Source organism: Nycticebus coucang, chromosome 3 (assembly GCF_027406575.1).
Source record: "Nycticebus coucang isolate mNycCou1 chromosome 3, mNycCou1.pri, whole genome shotgun sequence".
Classification (NCBI taxonomy): domain Eukaryota; kingdom Metazoa; phylum Chordata; class Mammalia; order Primates; family Lorisidae; genus Nycticebus; species Nycticebus coucang.
The window spans coordinates 150,186,388-150,204,756 of NC_069782.1; the positions used below are offsets into that span (position 1 = coordinate 150,186,388).

Sequence of the window (18,369 nt, forward strand, 5' to 3'; positions counted from 1 at the left end):
GCGCCTGTGGCTCAGTCGGTAAGGCGCCGGCCCCATATACCGAGGGTGGTGGGTTCAAACCCGGCCCCGGCCAAACTGCAACCAAAAAATAGCCGGGCGTTGTGGCGGGCACCTGTAGTCCCAGCTACTCGGGAGGCTGAGGCAAGAGAATCGCTTAAGCCCAGGAGTTGGAGGTTGCTGTGAGCTGTGTGAGGCCACAGCACTCTACTCAGGGCCATAAAGTGAGGCTCGGTGCCCATATCTCAGTAGTTAGGGTGCCAACCACATACACGGAGGCTGGCAGGTTCGAACCTGGCCTGGGCCAGCTAAAACAAAAATGACAACTGCAGCAAAAAAATAATTAGGTATGGTGGCGGGCGCCTGTAGTCCCAGCTACTTGGGAGGCTGAGGCAAAAGAATGGCTTAAGCCCAAGAGTTTGAGGTTGCTGTGAGCTGTGATGCCACAGCACTCTACCCAGGGTGACAGCTTGAGACTCTATCTCAAAAAAAAAAAAGAGAGAGAAAGAAATATAAAAATAATGTATTAAGAGATCCTTTCTGATCCGCATGTCAGATGAGGGTAGGTAACATTAATATTCAGACTAACCTGCGCATGTTAGCAATAAATAACAACTGCAATACTGAAAGGTAATAGACACCCTCCAGTGTGACAGCTAAAACACTGAGCAGACACAAAGAATTGGACACAATTTAAAAACTGGCCTTTTACATTTATTATCTGATAAAGTTTACAACTTTTCAGCATCTTTCCTAAGTCTGATTTAAATCCTTTTAGCCTCTCCTTGTGCCAACATATTGTCTGAAATTTTGATCACTGCACTAAAGCTTTCGGTGGGCTGCCACGTTCTGACCTGGTTTGGGCAATGGGCACTTGTGTTCTTGGGTAGGACGGCAGATTCTTACAGGTTTCAGGGAAGACACGGCAGAGACTCCTGGTGGCTGCCACTGTCAGTCTTCCTCTTCTTCCATTAAAAGAACACCTGGTTTTTATTAGGGCACACAGGTCACTCAGAAGAAGGCCTGTTCCCCACCCTTCCTTGTGGCTAGACTCATGCCCAAGTTCTGGCCAATGGTATATATGTCAAAGTGCTCTGTGGGGGTTTCTAGGCATCTTTTTAAAAGCACAGCTGACCTATGCCTTGTGCTCCTTCATTTTCCCATCTTTCCTTCACTCTGCTATCTGGAATGTGGCGTGTGGCAGGAGCCCTAACCTCTGCCTTGGAGCTTACCTTTAGTTTAGCAAGGACAAATGCTAAAAGGAACCCGGCAACTGAGGACTGCATGCAACACAATGGCCATACCAGCCCTGAGGTGCTGGTATTTGGATATTTATGTAAAAAGTAAGCTACATAAAATGTATTTTATGTTTCTATTACTAGCGGTTGCTACTAACCCTAATACAAATAGAATAATGTTATAATATCTACTAAAATTTATGATGTTTTTATCATTGATTTAGCAATTCCACTTCTCAGAACCATCCTACATCAGTGGTTCTCAAGCCTGACTATATATTGGAATCACCTGAGCAGCTTTCTTAAAAACATAAAAGTCCGGGTCCCTTTTCCTCAGAGATGCTGATTTAAAAGCTCCTCTGAATGAAACGTAAGCATCAGTATTTCCTTAAGGCTTTTAAAGTGGGTTGAGAACACCGTCCTAGAGAAACACCCACACATGTGAATGTATTGTATGAGGGTGTTTACAGTAATTCTCTACTACTGAAAAACTGGGAGTAACCTGAATGTCTGTCAGTGGAGAACTGGCTAATGAGTTAAGGCACATCCACACGATAAAGTGTTACACAGTCATTAAAAGACAAAGGAAGATAGACCGTTAACATGAAAAAACAGTGGGCACAGCATGAACAATTGCTTTTTTAATTAAAAGCCTAGTATATGCACAGTGAAAATCTGGAGAAAAATACGCCAACCTGTTGAAAGAATTTATCTCTAACTGGTCCTGTGGCTGGAAGCAGAGCCAGCCACATAGTTCATGGTCTCCCTCCATGTGGCCACCTTCACAGTGCCCGCCTCAGAGGGCTTCCCATCAGGTGAACAGAGTCTCCACTCTCCCTCACCCTGTCTTCTTTAGAGCCCCTACCTCCACCTGACACGCATTTATCAGACTGCTGTTCAACTTGGACCTGCTTGCCCTAGGCTCCGACCCTGCCCTCTACCTGCTCTGCTCTGTGCCCCTGAGGCTGCCTCCTGCAGGCACCGCTGGTCCCCAAGTGGCTATAGCCAATTACAAGGGACTGGAGCTGGAGACAGGCAAGCAAACAGTCTTTCTCCCCCAACCTCTCCTTTCTCTTCCTCCACTCTGCTTTTTGGCAGCAGTTCCAGCTGCTCTTGAAGTTGTCAAGGTTCCAGTCTCTTTTCAGTGGGCCTGGTCCCTGAGCCCCTTTTCTCTTCAGTTAGTGCTGGCAGTGGCTTCCTGCTGTTGCTAATCTCTGGGTCACCTCTCGGTGCCCACCTTTTTGGCTCTCGGCAACACCCCCCGTTATCACCTATTCCTTGCATTACATATTCTCTGTTGTAAAAACCTGAAGTGGAAATCTCTGTCACCTTTCCTCCTCCATGAGAGGGACCCATTTCCAACTCTCTTTGGAAGTGCCCTAAATTTTCTCTTTAAAAAAAAAAAAAAGAAAGGAGAAGAAGAAACCTGAAGTTTTGGTGGTCCTGGTTAGATCGAGATACATGCTATTTTAAAATGTGTTGTTTCTTACAAGTTACTTTATCCAACCGAAGGAGAAAATGCACGTAACTTTAAAACAATTAAATATTTAACATTTACTAGTTCACCACATGCCATGCTTGGCAAATGACACACAAAGGAAAAACCAGCACCCTGCTTCCTGTTGCCAGCTTTGGACATTTTCATGCAGACACACTGCCACATGAATGGCTATCACCACCACCAAATACTTCAGGCAGAAAACAGGCAGATTCAAGCATGTGTATGGTATAATACAGATTTTAAAATGAGTAAAGATCGGTGACATCAGAAAAGGAACATTGGCAAAATGACACGAAACTTTAAATCTAAAAGTTTGGAATTTTAAATTGGAATTTTAAAATATGTCTATATTAAACATAAAATAATGTTTAATAGTTTAAACCTTTATTCTAAAATATCATGGCCCAATGTATTTTAAGATTCCAATAAATGAAACAACTTAGCAAATAAAAACATGAGATTTGATGTGTGATGTTAGTTTTGCTAAAATGAAATGTCGCCTAATTTTTACTCTTGCTTAACACGACATAAAAATAGATGAGAAAACCCCACCACTATGTATAATTTACATCAATTATTTTAAAGTGTATTCCTTGGAGAGAGCAGGAATTTTATTTCATTTGTCAAAATATATACTTCACTTCTATTTACTGAGATCATATAAAAAGCTCTAAAATGATATATGTTTTTTTGGTTAACACTTCAATGTCTAAGTTTCAACCACCAAATTCCACATTGGCTTGTGATACCACTGATCTATTAACATACATATCTAAGTCTCCTAAGCTAATTTACAGCATTTTAAGTGAGCGTCAAGGCACAAAGATTAATCAAGTTTAATAATTATTTTTACTCCAAATACTTGAGATCTAGACCAAGAGGTTCTAGATCAAAGTAGTCAAATACATACTTAAGTATCTCAAAAAGCAGTTATCAACAAGCTATTCACTTTTTAACATCACACATAACTACAAAAAGCACTAATGAATTCTAAAATCCTCTCTTCATTCTCTTTAATGTTACTACATCCAAGTCATTTGTAAATCCAAATATTTAGTTTGAACACTAACACTTAGTCTTAGTGTTCAAATCCATCAGAAGCTGTGGGATTGCTGTTCTTGGTGTTTGATACTGATTCTATTGCCAACTCACCAGATTATGCTGGGACTTAATAGAAGTTTTAAAAATTAATTTCCTGGGCGGCGCCTGTGGCTCAGTGAGTAGGGCACCGGCCCCATATGCCGAGGGTGGCGGGTTCAAGCCCAGCCCCGGCCAAACTGCAACAACAAAAAAAAATAGCCGGGCGTTGTGGCGGGCGCCTGTAGTCCCAGCTGCTCGGGAGGCTGAGGCAAGAGAATCACGTAAGCCCAAGAGTTAGAGGTTGCTGTGAGCCGTGTGACGCCACGGCACTCTACCCGAGGGTGGTACAGTGAGACTCTGTCTCTACAAAAAAAAAAAAAAATTAATTTACTGAAATACAAACTTCTCAATTGCTCCCATTCAAGGCACTGAAACATTTAGATAATATGTGCTGCCACCAGCATCTGTCAAGTGTCTGCTGACACCTTCCTTCAAACCCAACTGGTCCCCTGGGGAAGGCTCATAATGTCCAGCAACACTGCGTTCTAACATTTCACCAAGTCCTCAGTGCTCAGGTAAGATTACATCTAATTCTGTGGTCACATGAATTCAAACTTAATTTGCACATTCTTTTAGAAATAATTTATTCAATCCAAAAGGCATATTAAGACATTAACATTTAAGCAAATCAAAAATTTTTAAAAAAATTTAGTTTCTCTTTAAAATGTAGTACTAAAACCTGTCTTTTCTCATCTAAAGAAACTTCAGGAGGGGAGACAAGATGGCGGACTGAAGCCAGCTTTCAACAAAGGCTCCCGTCCAGAAGGAGAGTTAAGGGACAGGAATTTAGTAAGTATCCTGGTGGACTTGAGCCTCACCAAGAGAGAAGGCTGAAGAACGCACATCAACACCGCTGAGGCAAGTTGTGATCACAAGGACGCAAACAAAAGGTACAAAATCCACCACCAAGCGGACGGGAGTCCCCCTCCCCCATGAGACCGGCTCATGAGCCCCACAATTGAACAAGCGGGCAGAAATTAAAGGCCCTCCCACTACACTCCACGGGAGAGACCTTCTAAAAACTGGACCTACCTCCCCTACTGGGGTGCCGTGGCGTTCTCCTGCCGGACATAGGGCTGAATAAAACTTTGGGAATCCTTTGCCGGCAACCCTGAATCCCCGGCGCTCCCCTCCCGCCCCCTGAGGTCTGGAGGCCTGTCCCCCAGGACTTCGGATCCTTGGGTGATTTCTCGAGGGGAGTGCACAGTGCCTGAGCTGCGTCAGGTCAGCGCTGACTCTGGGACACGTGAGCGAGGAGAGGGCACTCTGCTGAGGGGAAATCAAGCCTTGGCGGCACTTCCCTGCGGTGCAGTGCAGGAGCCCTCCCCGGACCGTAGTATTGCGTGAAACTGAATGAAACTCTAGCTTCCCCTCGCCCCACTCCCAATCGGGGTCTGGGGGCCCACCCCCAAGAGTTCTGATTCTTGGGGGATCTCTTAAGGGGTGTGGACCCAGCACAAACTGCGGCCGCTCAGTGCTGACTCTGGGCGTGGGACAGAGGAAAAAAGGGTCGCCTGAGTGCCCACACCAGAGCAGCAGTGCCCTGGAGGTAGATCAACAGCCGTTTTTTCTTTAACGGCAGAACGCTCACTTCTGGATATTCTGAGGCCACACCCCCTGTCTCCCTGGGCAACCAGAGGAGGCCACCAGTGACACGGCTCACAAACCCGGAAGCCTCCAGGGCGGGGCTGACCCAGAGAGGTGTTCAGACGCAATTCCCCAGCAGCAAAGACGTTTGAACTCAAAACAGCCCGTCTCCTGTAGGCGACGACAGGAACAGAGACAGAACCTCACAAAGTTGTCTGTTCTGTTCTGTTCTGTTAGCAGCATGCATCAGGGACGGGGCTAAGCCTGAGTGAACACCTCCTTCCCATCACCTGCATCAAACACTCAAAGATGTCAGGCCCCATCTCCTCCTGCTAGATAGCGGCAGTCTGCGGGGGCCTGGCAGACTTCCTTGCGATTCAGGCAGGTGCAAACCCCTGGAGTGTCTGTTCACTGCAGGCAACTGGGTTAGCCATCTGCAGAGATACCAGTGACTGGGTCCGACGGAGGGGCAAAGTGGGGAAGGAGACGTCAACCTTCCCAGACTGCTCTGTTTGCTGGGTGGCTCCTCCTGACTCCACGCTGCACTGGGGTGAGCTGTGTCAGAGGAGTCACCAGGCCCCTGTGATCCAGTTCCCAGAGACCTCTTGAACCCTTCCACCTGAGACAAGTGCCGATTGAGACAGCTGATTCGGACCTTTTGAACTGGGCTAATAGACTGAGGACTTTTCAGGCGGTGCCCTGGGTGTGCGATTGTAGGAAGGTTTGATTCTCCTTTTCCAACTGGGGCCAGAGGTGGGCAGGCGGGGTGACTTAATTGCTGATTTTTCCACACAGCTGAGACTTCAAGCCAGAGTAGAAGTTGCAATAGGATCGAACAGAAACCAGCTGAAAACAAGACAGAACCACTTTGCTCCACCACACCAGACAGGGCCCCAGTTTCTCAGGCCACAACACTGTACGGGCCCTCGATAAAACCCCAGGGGAAAAACCAAAGGGAGTAAACCATGGGGCGGAATCAGCGGAAAAACTCTGGTAACATGAATAACCAGAATAGATCAACTCCCCCAAGAAAAGATACGGCAGATGTGATTGAAGATCCCATTCATAAACAACTGGCTGAGATGTCAGAAGTCGAATTCAGAATTTGGTTTGCAGACAAGATTAATAAAATGGAATTAGGAATTCGAGGAGAAATTCAAAAATTGTCTCAAGAATTTAACGAATTTAAAGACAAAACCACCAAAGACTTAGACACACTGAAACAAGAACTTACAGCCCTCAAAGATATGAAAAATACAGTAGAATCCCTCAGTAACAGAATGGAGCAAGCAGAAGAAAGGATTTCTGACATTGAAGATAAAGTCTTCGAACGCTCCCAATCTCTCAAAGAGGAAGAGAAATGGAGAGCAAAAACGGATCACTCACTCAGAGAGCTCTCAGATAATTCAAAAAAAAAAACAACGTAAGGGTTATAGGAATTTCGGAGAATGATGAAGTAGCTGCCAAGGACACAGAGGCCCTTCTACATGAAATTATGGAAGAAAATTTTCCAGACATGCCTAGAGAATCTGAAATTCAGATAGCAGACAGCTTCAGAACCCCAGCACGATTCAACCCCAATAAGCCATCTCCCAGACATATCATAATTAGCTTCACTAAAGTTAACATGAAGGAGAAGATACTCAAAGCAGTCCGGCGAAAGAAAACTATAACGTACAAAGGTAAGAATATTAGAATAACTGCAGATCTCTCTGCTGAAACTTTTCAAGCAAGAAGAGGCTGGTCATCAACTTTTAATCTCCTAAAGCAAAAAAACTTTCAACCCAGGATCTTGTATCCAGCTAAACTGAGTTTCATCTATGATGGAGAAATTAAATACTTCAATGACATTCATATGTTGAAAAAATTTGCCATAAGTAAACCAGCTCTTCAGGATGTTCTCAGACCTATCCTCCACAATGACCAACCCAATCCTATACCACAAAAGTAAACTCACTCAGAAACTTCAGATCAAACTCCAACTTCCACACTGGCGAAAGGATTAAAAATGTCCACTGGACCTTTGAAAAACTCGATACCCAAAATTTCACCAGACTTATCAATACTCTCCATCAATGTGAATGGCTTAAACTGTCCTCTAAAGAGGCATAGGTTAGCTGACTGGATACAAAAACTCAAGCCAGATATTTGTTGCATACAAGAGTCACATCTCAACTTAAAAGACAAATACAGACTCAGGGTGAAAGGATGGTCATCCATATTTCAGGCAAATGGTAATCAGAAAAAAGCAGGTGTTGCAATTTTATTTGCAGATACAGTAGGCTTTAAACCATCAAAAGTAAGGAAGGACAAGAACGGTCACTTCATATTTGTTAAGGGTAATACTCAATATGACGAGCTCTCAATTATTAATATCTATGCACCCAACCAGAATGCACCTCAATTTATAAGAGAAACTCTAACAGACATGAGTAACTTGATTTCCTCCAGCTCCATAATCGTTGGAGATTTCAACACTCCCTTGGCAGTGTTGGATCGATCCTCCAGCAAGAAGCTGAGCAAAGAAATCTTAGATTTAAACCTAACCATCCAATATTTAGATTTAGCAGACATCTACAGAACATTTCATCCCAAAACTGAATACACATACTTCTCATCAGCCCACGGAACTTACTCCAAAATTGATCACATTTTAGGTCACAAGTCTAACCTCAGTAAATTTAAAGGAATAGAAATTATTCCATGCATCTTCTCGGACCATCATGGAATAAAACTTGAATTGAGTAACAACAGGAATCTGCATACCCATACAAAAACATGGAAGTTAAATAACCTTATGCTGAATGATAGCTGGGTCAGAGATGAGATTAAGAAAGAAATCACCAATTTTTTGGAACAAAATGACAATGAAGACACAAGCTATCAGAACCTCTGGGACACTGCAAAGGCAGTTCTAAGAGGGAAATTTATAGCACTGCAAGCCTTCCTCAAGAGAACGGAAAGAGAGGAAGTTAACAACTTAATGGGACATCTCACGCAACTGGAAAAGGAAGAACATTCCAACCCCAAACCCAGTAGAAGAAAAGAAATAACCAAAATTAGAGCAGAATTAAATGAAATTGAAAACAAAAGAATAATACAACAGATCAATAAATCAAAAAGCTGGTTTTTTGAAAAGGTCAATAAAATAGATAAACCTCTGGCCAACCTAATCAGGAAAAAAAGAGTAAAATCTCTAATATCATCAATCAGAAACAACAAAGACGAAATAACCACAGACTCATCAGAAATCCAAAAAATCCTTAATGAATATTACAAGAAACTTTATTCTCAGAAATATGAAAATCTGAAGGAAATAGACCGATACTTGGAAGCACGCCACCTTCCAAGACTTAACCAGAATCAAGTGGAAATGTTGAACAGACCCATATCAAGTTCAGAAATAGCATCAACTATACAAAACCTCCCTAAAAAGAAAAGCCCGGGACCAGATGGTTTCACGTCAGAATTCTACCAAACCTTTAAAGAGGACCTATATTACTCAACCTGTTCCAAAATGTAGAAAAAGAAGGAAGACTACCCAACACGTTCTATGAAGCAAATATCACCCTGATCCCCAAACCAGGAAAAGACCCAACAAGAAAAGAAAATTATAGACCAATATCACTAATGAATATAGATGCAAAAATATTCAACAAGATCCTAACAAACAGAATCCAGCAACACATCAAACAAATTATACATCATACCAAGTTGGTTTTATCCCAGGATCTCAAGGCTGGTTCAATATACGTAAATCTATAAATGTAATTCAGCACATAAACAAATTAAAAAACAAAGACCATATGATTCTCTCAATTGATGCAGAAAAAGCTTTTGATAATATCCAGCATCCCTTCATGATCAGAACACTCAAGAAAATTGGTCTAGAAGGGACTTTTCTTAAACTGATAGAGGCTATCTACAGCAAACCCACAGCCAATATCATATTGAATGGAGTTAAATTGGAATCATTTCCACTCAGATCAGGAACCAGACAAGGCTGCCCATTGTCTCCATTGCTTTTCAACATTGTAATGGAAGTTTTAGCCACCGCAATTAGGGAAGAAAAGGCGATCAAGGGTATCCATATAGGGTCAGAAGAGATCAAACTCTCGCTCTTCGCAGATGATATGATTGTGTATCTGGAAAACACTAAGGACTCTACTACAAAACTCCTAGAAGTGATCAAGGAATACAGCAGCGTCTCAGGTTACAAAATCAACATTCATAAATCGGTAGCCTTTATATACACCAACAACAGTCAAATTGAAAAAGCAGTTAAGGACTCTATCCCATTCACAGTAGTACCAAAGAAGATGAAATATTTGGGAATTTACCTAACAAAAGACGTGAAAGATCTCTATAAAGAGAACTATGAAACTCTAAGAAAAGAAATAGCTGAAAACAGAGAAGTAGATATCTGGAATAGAATAGAGAACCAAGAGATGAATCCAGCTAATTACCGTTATTTAATCTTTGACAAGCCAATTAAAAACATTCAGTGGGGAAAAGATTCCCTATTTAACAAATGGTGCTGGGTGAACTGGCTGACAACCTGTAGAAGACTGAAACTGGACCCACACCTCTCACCATTAACCAAGATAGACTCTCATTGGATTAAAGATTTAAACTTAAGACATGAAACTATAAAAATACTAGAGGAGAATGCAGGGAAAACCCTTGAAGAAATTGGTCTGGGTGAGTATTTCATGAGGAGAACCCCCCGGGCAATTGAAGCAGCTTCAAAAATACACTACTGGGACTTGATCAAACTAAAAAGCTTCTGCACAGCTAAGAACACAGTAAGCAGAGCAAGCAAACAGCCCTCAGAATGGGAGAAGATATTTGCAGGGTATAACTCTGACAAAGGTTTAATAACCAGAATCCACAGAGAACTCAAACGCATCAGCAAGAAAAAAACAAGGGATCCCATCGCAGGCTGGGCAAGGGATTTGAAGAGAAACTTCTCTGAAGAAGACAGGCGCGCGGCCTTCAGACATATGAAAAAATGCTCATCATCTTTAATCATCAGAGAAATGCAAATCAAAACTACTTTGAGATATCATCTAACTCCAATGAGACTAGCCTATATCACAAAATCTCAAGACCAGAGATGTTGGCGTGGATGCGGAGAAAAGGGAACACTTCTGCACTGCTGGTGGGAATGCAAATTAATACATGCCTTTTCGAAAGATATATGGAGAACACTCAGAGATCTAAAAATAGATCTGCCATTCAATCCTGTAATTCCTCTGCTGGGCATATACCCAGAAGACCAAAAATCACAACATAACAAAGATATTTGTACCAGAATGTTTATTGCAGCCCAATTCATAATAGCTAAGTCATGGAAAAAGCCCAAGTGCCCATCGATCCACGAATGGATTAATAAATTGTGGTATATGTATACCATGGAATACTATGCAGCCTTAAAGAAAGATGGAGACTTTACCTCTTTCATGTTTACATGGATGGAGCTGGAACATATTCTTCTTAGTAAAGTATCCCAAGAATGGAAGAAAAAATACCCAATGTACACAGCCCTACTATGAAACTAATTTGGGACTCTCACATGAAAGCTATAACCCAGCTACAACTTAACAATAGGGGGAAGTGGGAAAGGGGGGGGTGGGTAGAGGGAGGGGAATCGGTGGGATCACACCTGTGGTGCATATTACAGGGGTATTTGCGAAACTTGGTAAATGTAGAATGTAAATGTTTTGGCACAGTAACTGAGATAACGCCGGAAAGGCTATGTTAACCACTGTGATAAAAATGTGTCAAATGGTTTATGAAGTGAGTGTATGATGCCCCCATAATCATATCATTGTATACAGTTATGATTTAATAAAAAAATTAAAAAAAAAAAAAAGAAACTTCAGTTGCAACTCAAATACAGAATTTTGCCTACCCCCAAAACCCAAAGATATCAATCTAAAACTGCCAGCACTTTAGATAAAAGGAACACAGATTGACAAGATATAGAAAGATAAAGGATAGATAAACTATACATTTTTAAAAACTTAATATTTCAAGAAATTAAACTCAACAAATTATCTGGGAATTAGTTACCCATGAATTAATGAAGACTCAGTTGCCACCTTCATGTTTCATATCACTTTGAATCATGAAAGTAATGCTTACTGTAAAACTCAACATACACAGAAAGAGTAAAAAGTGATGTCGGCCCCCTCGTAAGTAATCCTTGCTCCTGGATCTTTCCTCCTCACCTCACCAAGCAAACCCCCATCCCAGTTACCAGTGTTTGAACAATTTCATAAGCTGTATTTAAATATTCAAATACAGTGTTTTAAGTCACATTCTAGCTATACCTTAAATGAAGGCAGAAAATCAAAACATCCTTTCGGTGTTTATAATGTATTACCTTAAGAAACCACTGATTATCATTATAGACAGAACAAATTTCTGTTTTCTGGGCTTAACCTTCTATGGTTTTAAGATCACTTAATTACATTCTCAATAAAGGCAGATTCTGTTAGTACATTTTATAAGATTAATATTAAAACCAATTTAAAACTGAAGCAAAAGCATCCTACCAGATATTCAAACCACTGGCAATAAATCAATCATGGTTTATTTACTAAAGGAAAAATGTACTTCCCAAATCATCACAAAATCCTTTATAATTCTTGTGTTGCTTGCCTGATAAATGTCATTATTAAAACAAACAAAAAACCAAACTGTATAGCTAAACCCACAAAGAACAGGCCTTTCTTGAGAGGACCTTGAAGATAATAGAAAAATAAGCCATTTTGAGATTAAAGACCATTTGCCATTTCACCTAAGGAGAACTATCAGCTCACTGAGATGTCTTAGAAATGCATTTCAACAAGAACTTCTTCTGCTTTTCCTGTCTTTAATGTATCACAATTTAATTTCATAAAGTAAAAACCAAAGACAATTCTGCAAACCTTTTTCTGAGATCACTAGTTACACAAATATGCTGTCAAGTCTGTAATTTTTTTTTTTGAGACAAACTCTCAAGCTGTAGCCCTGGGTAGAGTGCCATGGCATCACTGCTCACAGCAAGCTCCAACTCTTGGGCTTAAGCAATTCTCTTGCCTCAGCCTCCCAAGTAGCTGGGACTACAGGCGCCCGCCACAATGCCTGGCTATTTTGTTGTTGTAGTTGTCATTGTTTGGCAGGCCCAGGCTAGGTTCGAACCCGCCAGCCTTGGTGTAATGTGGCTGGGGCCCTAGCCGCTGAGCCACAGGCACTGAGCCAACTCTGCAATATTTTAATCTTCAAGGAAACTGTTGGACAACAACTGATTTTTTTCCAACTTTTTATTCACAGGAGATGAACTGTACATCACAGGTGCTTTCAAAGGGAAAGAATGTAGAGATCAAAGCTTTACTTCCACTTCTAAAAGGGATTTAGCTCATTTGTTATTCTTAAAGAGACTTTATAACTTCTTGGCTTTCCAAAAAATTATGAAAGTCTATTTTCTTCATTATTTATTGCTACAGCATTATTACATAAATATGAAAACAAGTGACACACTTTATAGTTCCTCTTGAAGATCGTTATACAAACGGAAGGCACAGCTAACTATTGTTAGGCAAAATGAATATAATGCAGGAGTTTGAAAAAAATTTTTTTTATTAAATCATAGCTGTGTACATTAGTATGATCATGGGGCACCATACACTTGGTTCATAGACCGTTTGACACATTTTCATCACACTAGTTAACATAGCTTTCGTGGCATTTTCTTAGTTATTTTGCTAAGACCTTTACATTCCACTTTTACTAGGATTCACATATACCCTTGCAAGATGCACCGCAGGTGTAATCCCACCAATCCCTCTCCCTTCACCTACCTGCCCCCCTCCCCATTCTCCCCATTCTTAGGCTATAACTGGGCTATAGCCTTCATGTGAAGGTTCTACATTAGTTTCATAATAAGGGTGAGTACATTGGGTACTTTTTCTTCCATTCTTGAGACACTTTACTAAGAAGAGTATGTTCCAGCTCCATCCATGTAAACATGAAAGAGGTAAAGTCTCCATCTTTCTTTAAGGCTGCATAATATTCCATGGTGTACATATACCACAATTTATTAATCCATTCGTGGATCGATGGGCACTTGGGCTTTTTCCATGACTTAGTAATTATGAATAGGGATGCAATAAATATTCTAATACAAATATCTTTGTTATGATGTGATTTTTGGTCTTCTGGGTATATGCCCAGTAGAGGGATTACAGGATTGAATGGCAGATCTACTTTTAGATCTCTAAGTGTTCTCCATATCTCTTTCCAAAAGGAATGTATTAATTTGCATTCCCACCAGCAGTGCAGAAGTGTTCCCTTTTCTCCACATCCATGCCAACATCTCTGGTCTTGGGATTTTGTGATGTAGGCTAGTCTCACTGGAGTTAGATGATATCTCAAAGTAGTTTTGATTTGCATTTCTCTGATGATTAAAGATGATGAGCATTTTTTCATATGTCTGAAGGCCGTGCGCCTGTCTTCTTCAGAGAAGTTTCTCTTCAAGTCCTTTGCCCAGCCTGAGATGGGATCCCTTGTTCTTTTCTTGCTGATGCGTTTGAGTTCTCTGTGGATTCTGGTTATTAAACCTTTGTTGGAGACATAACCTGCAAATATCTTTTCCCATTCTGAGGGCTGTTTGCTTGCTTTACTTACTGTGTTCTTGGCTGTGCAGAAGCTTTTTAGTTTGATCAAGTCCCAATAGTGTATTTTTGAAGCAGCTTCAATTGCCCGGGGGGTCCCTCTCATGAAAAACTCGCCCAACCCAATTTCTTCAAGGGTTTTCCCTGCACTCTCTTCTAGTATTTTTATAGTTTCATGTCTTAGGTTTAAATCTTTAATCCACCGAGAGTCTATCTTGGTTAATGGTGAGAGGTGTGGGTCCAGTTTCAGTCTTCTACAGGTTGTCAGCCAGTTCACCCAGCACCATTTGTTAAATAGGGAATCTTTTCCCCATTGAATGTTTTTAATTGGCTTGTCAAAGATTAAATAACGGTAATTAGCTGGATTCATCTCTTGGTTCTCTATTCTGTTCCAGACGTCTACTTCTCTGTTTTTGTGCCAGTACCATGCTGTTTTGATCACTATCAATTTGTAGTATAGTCTGAGGTCTGGTAGTGTGATTCCTCCTGCTTTGTTTTTATTTTTGAGTAATGTCTTCGCTATTCGAGGTTTTTTCTGATTCCATATAAAACGAAGTATTGTTTTTTCAAGATCTTTAAAGTATGACAGTGGAGCTTTAATGGGGATTGCGTTGAAATTATATATTGCTTTGGGTAGTATGGACATTTTAACAATGTTGATTCTTCCCAACCATAAGCATGGTATATTTTTCCATTTGTTAACATTCTCAGCTATCTCTTTTCTTAGAGTTTCATAGTTCTCTTTATATAGATCTTTCACATCCTTTGTTAGATAAACTCCCAAGTATTTCATCTTCTTTGGCACTACTGTGAATGGGATAGAGTCCTTAATTGTTTTTTCAACTTAACTATTGTTGGTATATATAAAGGCTACCGATTTATGAATGTTGATTTTGTAACCTGAGACGCTGCTGTATTCCTTGATCACTTCTAGGAGTTTTGTAGTAGAGTCCCTAGTATTTTCCAGATATACAATCATATCATCTGCGAAGAGTGAAAGTTTGATCTCTTCTGACCCTATGTGGATACCCTTGATCGCCTTTTCTTCCCTAATTGTAGTGGCTAAAACTTCCATTACAATGTTAAAGAGCAATGGAGACAATGGGCAGCCTTGTCTGGTTCCAGATCTGAGTGGAAATGATTCCAATTTAACTCCATTCAATATGATATTGGCTGTGGGTTTGCTGTAGATGGCCTCTATCAGTTTAAGAAATGTCCCTTCTATACCAATTTTCTTAAGTGTTCTGATCATGAAGGGATGTTGGATGTTATCAAAAGCTTTTTCTGCATCAACTGAGAGAATCGTATGGTCTTTGTTTTTTAATTTGTTTATGTGCTGAATTACATTTATAGATTTACGTATATTGAACGAGTTTGAAATTTTGAACAAATGCATGATAGAAGTAGAACTATTCAATAAAACTCTGGAAGTTCAAAGTCAAATATGATTTTGAATATTTTAAAGTGACATAAGATATTTCAATTATTACAGATGTTTTAATTATTATGGGGGAAAAGACAGGAAAAGTGAGAAGAGATTGAAAGGAAGCTTCTTAGTATGGGATAACAAAGGGCTAGGCAAATAGCTTAGAAAGGGCTAATAGCTTAGAAATAAGTAAGCTCAATCAGCTTATTCATTAAGCCCACTGGCTCAAAACTTCAGGAAGCCATCTCAAATAATTAAATATTTTCATATTCTATACACTGAATGAATAGAATTTTCATATTCTACACTATTGTTAGACATTTCAGTCACGGTGCTTTTTCTGATAAAATGAAACTAAGAAAAACCCAAACTTGGCTTATAAAATGTCATTTAATAACAGCTTTGAGAATAATTCACATACACATTTAAATTATACAAATCAATGAATTTTTGTGTATTCAGAGTTGTACAAACATCAATTCACTTTTAAGAGTATTTTTGTTATCCCAGAAAGAAGCCCCCTACCTACTGGCATTCAACTTATTGAAGACCTACCAGACTGGTTTCCACAGTGGCTTCATCATTTTCCATTCCCATTGGCAGTATACAAAGGTTCCAATTTCTCCATATCCTCATTAACATGACTTATTATCTGCCTTTTTGATTGCTGCCATCCCAGTGGGTGTGAAGCGATATGTTACTGTGGTTTTGCTTTGCATTTCTTTGATGTCTAATAATGTTGAGCATCTTTTCACGTACTTATTATCCATTCATATATCTTCTTCAGAGAAATTCTATTCAAATCTTTTGCCCATTTTGAAAGCTGATTGTCTTTTTATTGAGTTGTGAGAGTTCTTTTTATGTTCTGGATACTAGATCCTTATCAGATACTTTACTTCAGTACACGTTCTCATTCTCAAAACTGTCTTTTCACTTTCTTATGGTGTCTTTGAAAGCACCAAAGCTTTAGATTTTGATGAAGTCCAGTTTAATTTTTTTCTTTTGTGCTTTTGGTGTCATATCTAAGAAAACATTGCCTACTCCAAGGTCATTAAGATTTACTCCAATGTGGGCGGCGCCTGTGGCTCAAGGAGTAGGGCGCAGGTCCCATATGCCAGAGGTGGTGGGCTCAAACCTATCCCCGGCCAAAAACCACAAAAAAAAAAAAAAAAAAAAAAAAAAGATTTACTCCAATGTGTTTTTATGGGATATTTCATTGACCCAGAACTATTAACCATTTATTGAAAATATTCTTTCCCCCACTGAATTATCTTGGCACCCTTTTTAAAAATCAACTGACCATAAATATGAGGGTTTATTTCTGGACTCAAAATTTTAGTCCATTGCTCTATATATCTACCTATATGTCAGAACCACAAAGTGTATTAACTTTATTTTTAATTTTTGCAAGACTATTCTGGCTATCCTGGGTTCCTTTAATGTCCATGTGAATTTTGTGATAAACTGTCAGTTTCTATGAGGAAGCCAACTAGGATTTTAACATACTGATTTGAAGAGTACTGCCATTTTAACAAAATTAAGTCTTCTGGTTCGTGAACATGGGATGTTTTTCCACTTATTTATATTTTCTGGAATTTAATAATGTTTTCATTTTTCAAAATGTAAGTGTGTATACTGCTTTGTTAAATTTATTCCTAACAATTCTATTTATTTTTATTTTTTTGGCCAGGGCTGGACGGCATATGGGGTCGGCACCCTACTCCTTTGAGCCACAGGTGCTGCCCTACAATTCTATTCTTTTTGATGCTACTGTAAATGCAACTGTTAACTTAATTTGATTTTTAAATTGCTCATTGCAAATGTATAAAAATAAAATTGAATTCTGTGTACTGATCTTTTATCCAGCAACTTTCCTGAACTTATTTATTATACTTTATACATTTCTATATTCTTCAGGATTTTCTTTATGCAAATTTTACTTCCTCCTTCCCAATGTGGATGCCTTGCCTTTCATTTCATTTTCTTGCTTTATTGGCAAGGCTAAACTATAACTTCCTAAAGGAAAGAAAAACCACATAATTTTATCAAATTCACGACATAATGTTGATTTGGCTCCCAAAAATCACATAACAAAACACAAAACATAATTCACCAAGATGATTCTAACCAGAAAGAATTCCAGATTAATTTTGATATTATTGTCATTTGGTATCAAAGTCCTATAAAAGGTCACTAGATGGAAGTAAAAGGATAAGAAGGATAACGCAAAATCCAGTCAATTGTGTGCCATCCTCCCTCCCCCTAATAACACCAAATTTATCCCTAGGAAACTGCCAGTAACACATGTAAATACCATCTAAGTAAAATGCTAACAAATACTCTTCTTATGAATAATGAAGGACTCTCAAATTCTGACTCTGTGTTTTGATTCCTACCTGTTCTTTGTTTTCTTTTTTAAATGTTGAGATATGGTCTCTCTCAACATTTAGGTCAATATATAGGTCAATATAACCTCAAACTCCTGGGTTCAATGCAAGCCTCCGGAGTGGCTGGGACTAACGGCACATGCGCCCACACCCAGCTAATTTTTGTATTTTTTTGTACAGACTCTCACTGTGTTTGTTGCTCAGGATGGTCTTGATCCTCCCACCTTCGCTTTCTTTCCAAAGTGCCAGAATTACAGGCATAAGCCACTGTACCCAGAATACTATTATTTTAAATACTTCCTATTTCACCATTAATCTTTACCCTAGTAAAAGATATGTTTAAAAATTGACAGAACTGGCTTGGCACCCGTAGTTCAGTGGTTACGGCGCCAGCCACATACACCAGAGCTGGTGAGTTCGAGCCCAGCAGGGC

The 18,369-nt window shown here is 39.9% G+C and overlaps 1 protein-coding gene across 9 annotated transcripts in view; it reads right to left on the reverse strand.

Moving 5' to 3' along the window:
• Positions 1 to 18,369, reverse strand: part of ATE1 (arginyltransferase 1) — a 231,414-nt gene that overhangs the window by 3,487 nt on the left and 209,558 nt on the right. The gene's annotated exons all lie outside the window — the stretch shown is intronic.